This window comes from Lampetra fluviatilis, chromosome 5 (assembly GCF_964198595.1).
Source record: "Lampetra fluviatilis chromosome 5, kcLamFluv1.1, whole genome shotgun sequence".
NCBI lineage: Eukaryota > Metazoa > Chordata > Hyperoartia > Petromyzontiformes > Petromyzontidae > Lampetra > Lampetra fluviatilis.
Window position 1 is genome coordinate 22,591,250 of NC_136279.1, and position 11,128 is coordinate 22,602,377.

Consider the following 11,128-nt stretch of genomic DNA (forward strand, 5'->3'; position numbering starts at 1 on the left):
ACAACGGATCGGCACGCCTCACTAAAACCCTACAACGGATCTGCGCGCCTCACTAAAACCCTACAACAGATCGGCGCGCTTCACACAAACCATACAACGGATCGGCGCGCCTCACACAAACCCTACAACGGATCGGCGCGCCTCACACAAACCCTACAACGGATCGGCGCGCCTCACACAAACCCTACAACGGATCTGCACGCCTCACTAAAACTCTACAACGGATCGGCGCCTCACACAAACCCACACAAACCCTACAACGGATCGGCGCGCCTCACTAAACTCTACAACGCATCGGCGCCTCACACAAACCCTACAACGGATCGGCGCGCCTCACACAAACCCTACAACGGATCGGCACGCCTCACACAAACCCTACAACGGATCGGCGCGCCTCACTAAAACCCTACAACGTATCGGCGCGCCTCACTAAAACCCTGCAACGGATCTACGCGCCTCACTAAAACTCTACAACGGATCGGCGCGCCTCACACAAACCCACACAAACCCTACAACGAATCGGCGTGCCTCACACAAAATCTACAACGGATCGGCGCGCCTCACACAAACCCTACAACGGATCGGCGCGCCTCACACAAACCCTACAACGGATCGGCGCGCCTCACACAAACCCTACAACGGATCGGCGCGCCTCACACAACCCCTACAACGGATCGGCGCGCCTCACACAAACCCTACAACGGATCGGCGCGCCTCACACAAACCCTACAACGGATCGGCGCGCCTCACACAAACCCTACAACGGATCTGCACGCCTCACTAAAACTCTACAACGGATCGGCGCCTCACACAAACCCACACAAACCCTACAACGGATCGGCGCGCCTCACTAAATTCTACAACGCATCGGCGCCTCACACAAACCCACACAAACCCTACAACGGATCGGCGCGCCTCACACAAACCCTACAACGGATCGGCACGCCTCACACAAACCCTACAACGGATCGGCGCGCCTCACTAAAACCCTACAACGTATCAGCGCGCCTCACTAAAACCCTACAACGGATCGGCACGCCTCACTAAAACCCTACAACGGATCTGCGCGCCTCACTAAAACCCTACAACAGATCGGCGCGCTTCACACAAACCATACAACGGATCGGCGCGCCTCACACAAACCCTACAACGGATCGGCGCGCCTCACACAAACCCTACAACGGATCGGCGCGCCTCACACAAACCCTACAACGGATCTGCACGCCTCACAAACTCTACAACGGATCGGCGCCTCACACAAACCCACACAAACCCTACAACGGATCGGCGCGCCTCACTAAACTCTACAACGCATCGGCGCCTCACACAAACCCTACAACGGATCGGCGCGCCTCACACAAACCCTACAACGGATCGGCACGCCTCACACAAACCCTACAACGGATCGGCGCGCCTCACTAAAACCCTACAACGTATCGGCGCGCCTCACTAAAACCCTGCAACGGATCTACGCGCCTCACTAAAACTCTACAACGGATCGGCGCGCCTCACACAAACCCACACAAACCCTACAACGAATCGGCGTGCCTCACACAAAATCTACAACGGATCGGCGCGCCTCACACAAACCCTACAACGGATCGGCGCGCCTCACACAAACCCTACAACGGATCGGCGCGCCTCACACAAACCCTACAACGGATCGGCGCGCCTCACACAACCCCTACAACGGATCGGCGCGCCTCACACAAACCCTACAACGGATCGGCGCGCCTCACACAAACCCTACAACGGATCGGCGCGCCTCACAAAAACCCTACAACGGATCTGCACGCCTCACTAAAACTCTACAACGGATCGGCGCCTCACACAAACCCACACAAACCCTACAACGGATTGGCGCGCCTCACTAAAACCCTACAACAGATCGGCGCGCCTCACACAACCCCTACAACGGATCGGCGCGCCTCACACAAACCCTACAACGGATCGGCGCGCCGCACACAAACCCTACAACGGATCGGCGCGCCTCACACAACCCCTACAACGGATCGGCGCGCCTCACACAAACCCTACAACGGATCGGCGCGCCTCACACAAACCCTACAACGGATCGGCGCGCCTCACACAAACCCTACAACGGATCGGCGCGCCTCACACAAACCCTACAACGGATCGGCACGCCTCACTAAAACCCTACAACGGATCGGCACGCCTCACTAAAACCCTACAACGGATCGGCGCACCGCACACAAACCCAACAACGGATCGGCGCGCCTCACACAAACCCTACAACGGATCGGCGTGCCTCACACAAACCCTACAACGGATCGGCGCGCCTCACACAAACCCTACAACGGATCGGCGCGCCTCACACAAATTCTACAACGGATCGGCGCGCCTCACACAAACCCTACAACGGATCGGCGCGCCTCACAAATCCTACAACGGATCGGCGCACTTCACACAAATCCTACAACGGATCGGCGCGCCTCACACAAACCCTACAACGGATCGGCGCGCCTCACACAAACCCTACAACGGATCGGCGCGCCTCACACAAACCCTACAACGGATCAGCGCGCCTCACTAAAACCCTACAACGGATCGCCGTGCGGCGCGCTTCTATTGGCTGCGGTCGCGCAAAACACGCGGCCAGTAGGAGCGTGCGGCACGCACGTGACCGCTGAGGCCACCAATCGGCGTCGTCATCGTGGTCCATGGGGGCGGGGTGGCAATCTGTCTGTCCGCCTGATGATGCCGGTTGTAATTAGATTGTAAATGTTGTGGGTTTGCTCTCCTAACACAGTAACGAATTGGCACGTTATGTTAACCTTAATACGGGTTTATTTTGGGGGTTATATCTCGTAGAGAAATGTGTCGTTAAACCCGCCACCACCCGACATATTGGTCGCGAAAGACGACATCTGACAAACTTTACTAATTTGCTGTGTTGGGTGGTGGCGGGTTTAGCGACACATTTATATTTAAGTGATCTAACCCCCAAAAAAGCCTTTATTATGCACTCATAGCTGTCAACCCATACGGTTTACCCCAAATTCTTGTACGGGGAAATTGAGTTTTGAGGTCCATACGGCGTACAGCTGTTTCAATACGGGCAAAAACATGTTTTTAAATATATATATTTGTTTGTGTTTCTCGCTTGCGCTAACGACACGGGGTGACCAACGAGGTCCGACTTGGTCTGTAATACGGTAGGCACTGACAAGGGGTTGACAGGTATGTCCGCTGCACTTTCCCCTCTTGCATTTGTGCCAATGTGCTCAAGTAGTGGCCACATCTTGTCCGGCATCGATCTCGTCTGATGTCGTCATCGAGCCCATTCTCTGTTAGGTCTTCCTCTCATTCCGATTCCTTCCGTTTCTTTTCTTCCCCCGAACAACAACACTTGAAACGTTCCTGTCGTTTCCCATCATACATATATTCTTTGGGTCTTTCTGTACAGTCACGTAGATAGTTACAAAGAAAATTTTTTATTAAAAAATAACAAAAAAACTACGACGTTTCGATCGCAACACAAGCGTTATTTTTGTTCCTGATGACGAACGCTTGTGTTGTGATGGAAACGTCGTTCTTCTCATTTTCTTTGAACTTATCCACGTGACTTTACCGACAGACCCAAATAATGAATTCCTGCAGTCGCGAAAGCTTTAAGTCAACATCCTACATATTGTGTCCAAAGAGTGCCAGTTTCCCTTCTCTATCACTGCCTGCACCACCAACCCCACCAACCAGGCAGCCCTCCTCTGTGCAGTCACAGCCGCGCTACTGCCAGCTGCCAATTCGAATCGAGAAGGGGCTCAATCACGTGGCGCGTCGACGCGTGACGCCGACTCGCCACGTGACGCGTGATGCCGACTCGCCACGTGACGCGTGACGCCGACTCGCCACGTGACGCGTGACGCCGACTCGCCACGTGACGCGTGACGCCGACTCGCCACGTGACGCGTGACGCCGACTCGCCACGTGACGCGAGACGCCGACTCGCCACGTGACGCGTGACGCCGACTCGCCACGTGACGCGTGACGCCGACTCGCCACGTGACGCGTGACGCCGACTCGCCACGTGACGCGAGACGCCGACTCGCCACGTGACGCGAGACGCCGACTCGCCACGTGACGCGTGACGCCGACTCGCCACGTGACGCGTGACGCCGACTCGCCACGTGACGCGTGACGCCGACTCGCCACGTGACGCGAGACGCCGACTCGCCACGTGACGCGAGCTGGAGGGGCGGGGGGCGACCCCAAAATCTCCCACTGCCCCCTCCCCTCCTCTCTCTTTATAATCACGTGACCGGCACCCCGCCGAATGGTGGGGGGTTGCACGGGTGGTGGTGGGGGGGGGCATGGGTGGTGGGGGGGGGCATGGGTGGTGGGGGGGGGCATGGGTGGTGGGGGGGGGCATGGGTGGTGGGGGGGGCACGGGTGGTGGGGGGGGCACGGGTGGTGGGGGGGGGGCACGGGTGGTGGGGGGGGGGCACGGGTGGTGGGGGGGGGGCACGGGTGGTGGGGGGGGCACGGGTGGTGGGGGGGGGGGGCACGGGTGGTGGGGGGGGGGGGCACGGGTGGTGGGGGGGGGGGGGGCATGGGTGGTGGGGGGGGGCACGGGTGGTGGGGGGGCGGTTAGCGCTACGTCGGAGCCACGAACCCGGACAGCTCGAGTTCGATTCCCGCTCACAGCCACCGACACTACCGACGATTATCTGCACCGATAATGGGCCTTCCCCTCAGGGGGGCATCCATTTAGTACGTACGCATGGAGGGGAGAGGGGGGTTCACCCAAATCCGTAGCTTGCGAATGGGGGGGGGGGTCTACTGACAATGTACGCATAGTAAACGGGGGGGGGGGTGAAGCTTCGATTATAATGTGTCTACATTGGCCTTCAAATGAGTTAGTCCGGCGGTGGACTATCTGTTTGCTTAAACACGTTAATATTTTTAATGTTCGATCGTTTCTGCGTGGATTAAATATCGGCTGTTCTATAGGATTCGGGGGTGGGGTGTAAAAGTCCGCGTGCGTACAGGGACGGGGGGAGGGGTCAAGTATTGACAGATTTTTTGCGTACCTACTAAATGGATGGCCCCTAAGGGCGACTCCGCCTCAAATGAGTACCTGGTGCGGTGTGTAAGCATCGCCACTAGGGGAGACAAAGGCGACCGGGCGTGGTGCTGGCCACCTAACTCCTCGTGCCCCGTGCCGGCCTTCATAGTTCGGTGCTGCTCACGAACAGCACGAGACCCCAACAGTCTTGTTACAGGCTATTATGGGGGATAATTTTTTTGTAAGGGGCCGTCCATAAATGGCGTCACGCACCTAGGGGGGGGGGGTCAAACATTTGTGACGATGTGTGACGAGGGGGGGTTTGAGAAACGTGACGTCACATCAAAATGCGCAACTTTAAATAAATATAGATAACACATTCTACTTCATTAAATAGACTTTTTGATAAATGTTTTTTCCTACAACACCAGAGTGCAGTGCCACATTAAATACGCACTACAATGACAATAGTTTAAAGCGATTTGAAGCACGCGACTTTGGAGGATTTTTGACCCCCCCCCCTTCGTCATACGGCGCCGCAAAAAGTCAGACCCCCCTCAAATATGACGTCATAAAGCTCTGCCCCCCCCCCCCCCTCAAAAAATATAAAACATGCTTCAAATCGCTTTAAACTATTGTCATTGTAGTACGTATTTAATGTGGCGCTGATGTTGCAGGAGAAGACATTTATTAAAAAGTGTATTTAATGAAGTAGAACGTGTTGTCTATATTTATTTAAAGTTGCGCATTTTTATGTGACGTCACATTTCTCAAACCCTCCCGCACCTCGTCACACATCGTCACAAATGTCTGACCCCCCCCTCTAGGTGCGTGACGTCATTTACGGACGGCCCCCAAGTGACTCCCCCCCTCCCCTCGTTGCGTGACGTCTCCGAAAGCCCCGGATAGGTCACGCCCACATGCGTGACGCCCCACCCCCCAAGGAGCTGTATGTAAATGTGGCGGCCATGTTGGCTGAGGGGTGAAGTTGAAGCGGCGCTGTTAAAGGGGGCAACAGATGGTAACGGATTCAAAGGCGTCGAGAAGGACGGAGAGACGAGGGTTTTAACTCGTTGAGCGGGTTCACGACACGCTATGTTGACGCTAACTTTAGTAGGAGGGTTGCCTGTGCTGTTTTGCGACTCGCTTTGACTTGAAGCCACGCGCGGATCGGGCTCGCCATGTTATTGTCGTTGTCAGGGGGCGCAGTGATCATGCGGCCAATATTCGTAACAGTGGCGGTCGTTACACACACAACAACAACTATCACGTTTACAATGCTGTGTTATTGATGTTGCGATCAAGCGAATCCATTAACTGTTTTGGTTTCATCGTATCGATTCCGAGTCGCGAATCGAATCGGGTCTCGATTAACTCGAATTGCCCGTGTCACTTTAGGCAATTGTTATTTTATGTCCACGTGTTACATTCTTTGTTGAAATTGAATAGCGTTTGCGTGTGATTTAAGTATGTTTAAACGTAAATATTGCAACGGACGTGTGAGCTTGTGCGGCGATTTCAACGCATTTACGTTCCGTTATTTATATCAACATTACCGCTTAATGTCCATTATTTATATCAACTTTACCGCTTAATGCCCATTATTTATTGCTCAAATGAGCATCGAGGCGGTGCTGATTTGTTGACAGATGAGAGGCAGTGGTTGAAATTCCACATTCCAATGGTGGGGACGAGCGTCCTACCTACAAACTTCAGGGTCCATCCCTACAAACTTAAGGGTCCATACCTACAAACTGGTCTTAAAGAGTTTTCTCGTCTTGAAACAACGCTACTGAAATTACGCACTCCCCGAAGGCCGTACAGCTGATAGGTTGTGTAAAATATAAATATTTTTGAATGCGGAGAGTATATATGCCTACACAGTGGTACTTTTTTTGGCAAAATAATGGGATACAGTATTGTAACATTTCACGGTAAAATATTGCAATATTGTTTGCTAAAATCGCACAAATGGTAAGGGTAGTATTGTTTATGTAATATTACTACTAAATAATAAATATTTATGAACGTTCAAACTACTTTAAAAAAAACTATGACCGTAGATGTGGCATCACGTGGATGTGTGTAAATAAGAACGCCATCTTGCCTAGGGGGAAGGGATGGAGAGTGGTGCTGCTGTTAGTATTGTGGTGTACGGGTGAAGGGTATAAAACCAGATGTGTTATCCCAATATAAACAACTGTTTTAGGTTCCACGAAAACAAAAGATATTTAAGTAATAAAAAATTTGTATGTCATTGAAATAATTCCTGGACCAAGTGAAATGTGTGAATTCTGTGGAATATTTGGTTGTAAATGCATGTTTCCAATTCGAAGTGATTTGCTGCTGAAATTAGCATTGAGAAATTGATGCTAGTCTCTCATCTACAGCCCTGAGTAAGTGGTGGAAATTCCACTCTCCTTTGACGGGGGCTAGTTTATCCATAGGAATATCACGCTGTTGACTTCCCCAGAAAGTGGTACTCACGTTATCGACCCGGAGGGCTGATGGGCCGAGTTATCCCCCGAACAACGATGTGACCTCGCAAACATTGCGTTTGCGAGCCGCTCGCTCTGCCGCAGAGCCACCTTTGCTTTGAAGGTACAAAATCTTGCCTGAAACATTTGTTACAATGTTTTCTCAAAAGTGGAATAATTTTACACGTGTTTTCTTTCTGTTGTTTTATAATCTGTAGGTATCTGCCATGCCTACAACATGTGCTGCGATTAAATGTCCGGAGGAGCGAAGCAGAGATTCGTTCATGAGGGGTATCACCTTTCACGGGTAACAGCACCGTTTGCACTTTTTCCCAACTCTCAAATATAAAATAACTTGGCAACACTTTTTTAAACACATGATGAACAAACATTAACCATTATAAAAGTGCCTACATTCGTCAACTCTGATACCAAGCAGGATTGAATCTGATTGATACTTAGGGCTTACCAGGTGTTGTACTCATGGGGCTTAGAGTTGTCACCCCATCGTGTGCATGAGTTTGCTCTGGGTTCTACCGTACACAAATCTATTCATCACCTTGAATGGTCTTGGCCACACATCTTGGCACACAACCCTCATACATATGCATCAATTAGATACAAAAAGAGTGCAAAGTGTAGGAATATCCATTGGTAAAATTTCTCCTCTCGTTTTTCTGAGATGGGGTCTAAAGTACCGCAACATCTACCCTGAGCCAATTGTGACACAGGTGTAGAGGTGTAGAGGAGTAGAGGAGAGTAGTGGCGTCGTGTGCGCTGTCCAGTGCGATGACGTCACGGGACGTGGGGTCACGTGCGCTGGACAGTGCACATGACGTCACGTCTCCTAGGGTACTTAAGGGATACCCCGTGACGTAAGCGGGGTCACTGTGGGAATGGGTAAAGTAAGCAGGGTGAAGAGGGGACCAGGGGTAGAGAGAGGGATCGAATAGGGAGTCTGGGGAGAAGCCGGTGGTAGCCGTAGAGGTGCTTCTCTCTCCGGTCGGTGGAGCCGGCAGAGTCCACGATCCGACACGAGAGAGAGAGACCGGAGCTAGCCGGCAGCGACCCGGACTCAGAGTAGGACCCCTAGCCCCTGGGAGTTGTGTACCCTGTGTAATATTGTAACAGCTTTAATAAACCCTGGCGGAAGCCCTTAACATACCTCCGTCTACGAGTACGTCCATCGGAACTACTCAACAAAGGGTTGAACGATTTCGAATTTTCGACACGCTTGCCACTAGGTGGCGCCAATATGCACACAACGTATACCATAACCACACCTGTTACATTATTTTAACAACTACACCTCGTGCAAGTGTTTTATTTGTAATTCTGTTTGTTAATGTTTAGTTTTCCAAAGGATCCGTTTCGAAGAAAACAGTGGAGGATAGCTGTTCGCCGACAGACTCCAGATAAAAAGCTCTGGGAACCAAGTAAAAGTAGCTGTTTGTGCAGCAAACATTTTAAATTGGACATGTTTGACAAGACTGGGCAAACTGTTCGACTGAGGGACAATGCCGTACCCACAGAATTTGACTTCCCACCTCACCTGAAGGTATGTATTTTGATGTAATCTTACCTAGAAAAGTCATTCTTTGTCTGTCTGTGTGTCTGTCTCTCTGTCCGTCTGTCTGTGTACGCAACTTGCGACGCTGTTAACTCACAAACTGTGGGGTTCACGTTTCAAAAAGTACCCAGATACCACACGATAAGCCCGGGGGTGAGCCAGCGCTATTCACCGGCTATCATCAGAGATTTGTTCATGAAGCCATCCAGATACAGTGAGGGAAAAAAGTATTTGATCCCCTGCTGATTTTGTACGTTTGCCCACTGACAAAGAAATGATCAGTCTATAATTGTAATGGTAGGTTTATTTGAACAGTGAGAGACAGAATAACAACAACAAAATCCAGAAAAACGCATGTCAAAAATGTTATAAATTGATTTGCATTTTAATGAGGGAAATAAGTATTTGACCCCCTCTTAATCAGAAAAATGTCTGGCTCCCAGGTGTCTTTTATACAGGTAACGAGCTGAGATTAGGAGCACACTCTTAAAGGGAGTGCTCCTAATCTCAGCTTGTTACCTGTATAAAAGACACCTGTTCAGAGAAGCAATCAATCAATCAGATTCCAAACTCTCCACCATGGCCAAGACCAAAGAGCTCTCCAAGGATGTCAGGGACAATATTGTAGACCAACACTATGTGGATATCTCTCTCTGTGGGTTGTCCCTCTGTGTGTGTCTCTCTCTCTGTGTCTCTCTCTCCATGTGTATCTCTCGTTGACATACTGGTCTCTCTCCTCGTAGTTGCTCTTGCGAGTTTTTTGTTCTTGTTGCCCGGTTCTCTGACATTGACATGCTAATCTTCTCATTGGCACAGCCGCTGGTTGCTGGAGCCGTCTCATATTGACATGCTAATCTCTAACATTTACATACAAATACCATCTCTAGCTCCGCCCACGCGGGGGTAAAAACATTTTTTGAGGGTGCGGGGGGTCGACATTTTTCGGAAACCTTTTAGATCAACTATTTACCCCCCACTTTCTATAACTTTTTGGACTTCTGCAAGCCTTTTATAGTTTTGTCGACAGACAAATGGACAGACAAACGTCACGCCGGGCTTTGACAATAGCTTAGTGTATGTATATGTTATGTTTTTAAGAGAAGACAAGTTTTGAAATATATTTTTCCCCCGGGCAACGCCAGGTACTTCCTGCTAGACTACACAATGTAAACAGTATAAAAATAGACTTTTGTATTTGGGGGGGAATAATGGATATATAATATATTGCCTGGGAAGTGAGCAGTGACGTCACATCTGTGATGTCACCCGCATGGGGCAGCGTCACGCAGTGTGGCTGCTGACGTCACGCATCCCCCCCCCACCCCCCAATTCTCTGCGTCGGCCGTGTATCCCGCACGAATGCGCGGCTGGGTGGGGGGGAAATAATGGATATAATATACTCGGACTAAACTATTCATTTACGTGCGAGGAACGGGTACACCTGCTAGTATGTAATAAAACAACCCATCAATGCTGAAAATGGGAATCTGATGCTCAGGAGCATGTTCACTTTTGAGACAACTTTCATGTTTTGCTTACATCCAGATCCAAGAATTCAAGCCACGGAAGACACGAGCAGATGTGAATTGTGAGCAAGTCATTATCTCTCCACCTGAAGATAATATATTGCCCTCTGTATATCTGGTAAATACATGCAAACTTAAAGTTTATCTGCTTCTTTCATTTTAGTCTCCACAAATTACTAGAACAGCTTGAATAGAACATTTATGCTTTAACGTGCCTCTTTTTTAGTTTATTAATTTTATATGAATATTCGGTATGTAAATTTTTTTTGTGAAAATACTCCACAATTTGTTACCATTTTTAGATGACTCAATTGTAATGAAATTATGTTTCCCACATGCTATCCATGACATGGAGTTTGCTTGGTAATCTGGGTGTAGAGTCATGCATCAATTAATACTGATAAAATACATGCATCGAATTGTATAAGAATGTATGTTTTTAAATTTATGAAACTAATACACTAAGATAACAGTCCACTGGAGTAAACAACAATGTTCAAATGCAAACGAGATGGTGAACCGATATAAA

At 50.1% G+C, this 11,128-nt stretch overlaps 1 long non-coding RNA gene across 1 annotated transcript; it reads left to right on the plus strand.

Annotated features, from left to right (window-relative positions):
- The first annotated feature begins 5,973 nt into the window (after positions 1 to 5,973).
- LOC144932296 (uncharacterized) lies at positions 5,974 to 8,890 on the plus strand. Its single transcript, XR_013636891.1, has 3 exons — positions 5,974 to 6,047; positions 7,722 to 7,810; positions 8,857 to 8,890. It is a non-coding gene; the product is annotated as an uncharacterized LOC144932296 (long non-coding RNA).
- Positions 8,891 to 11,128: the final 2,238 nt, after the last annotated feature.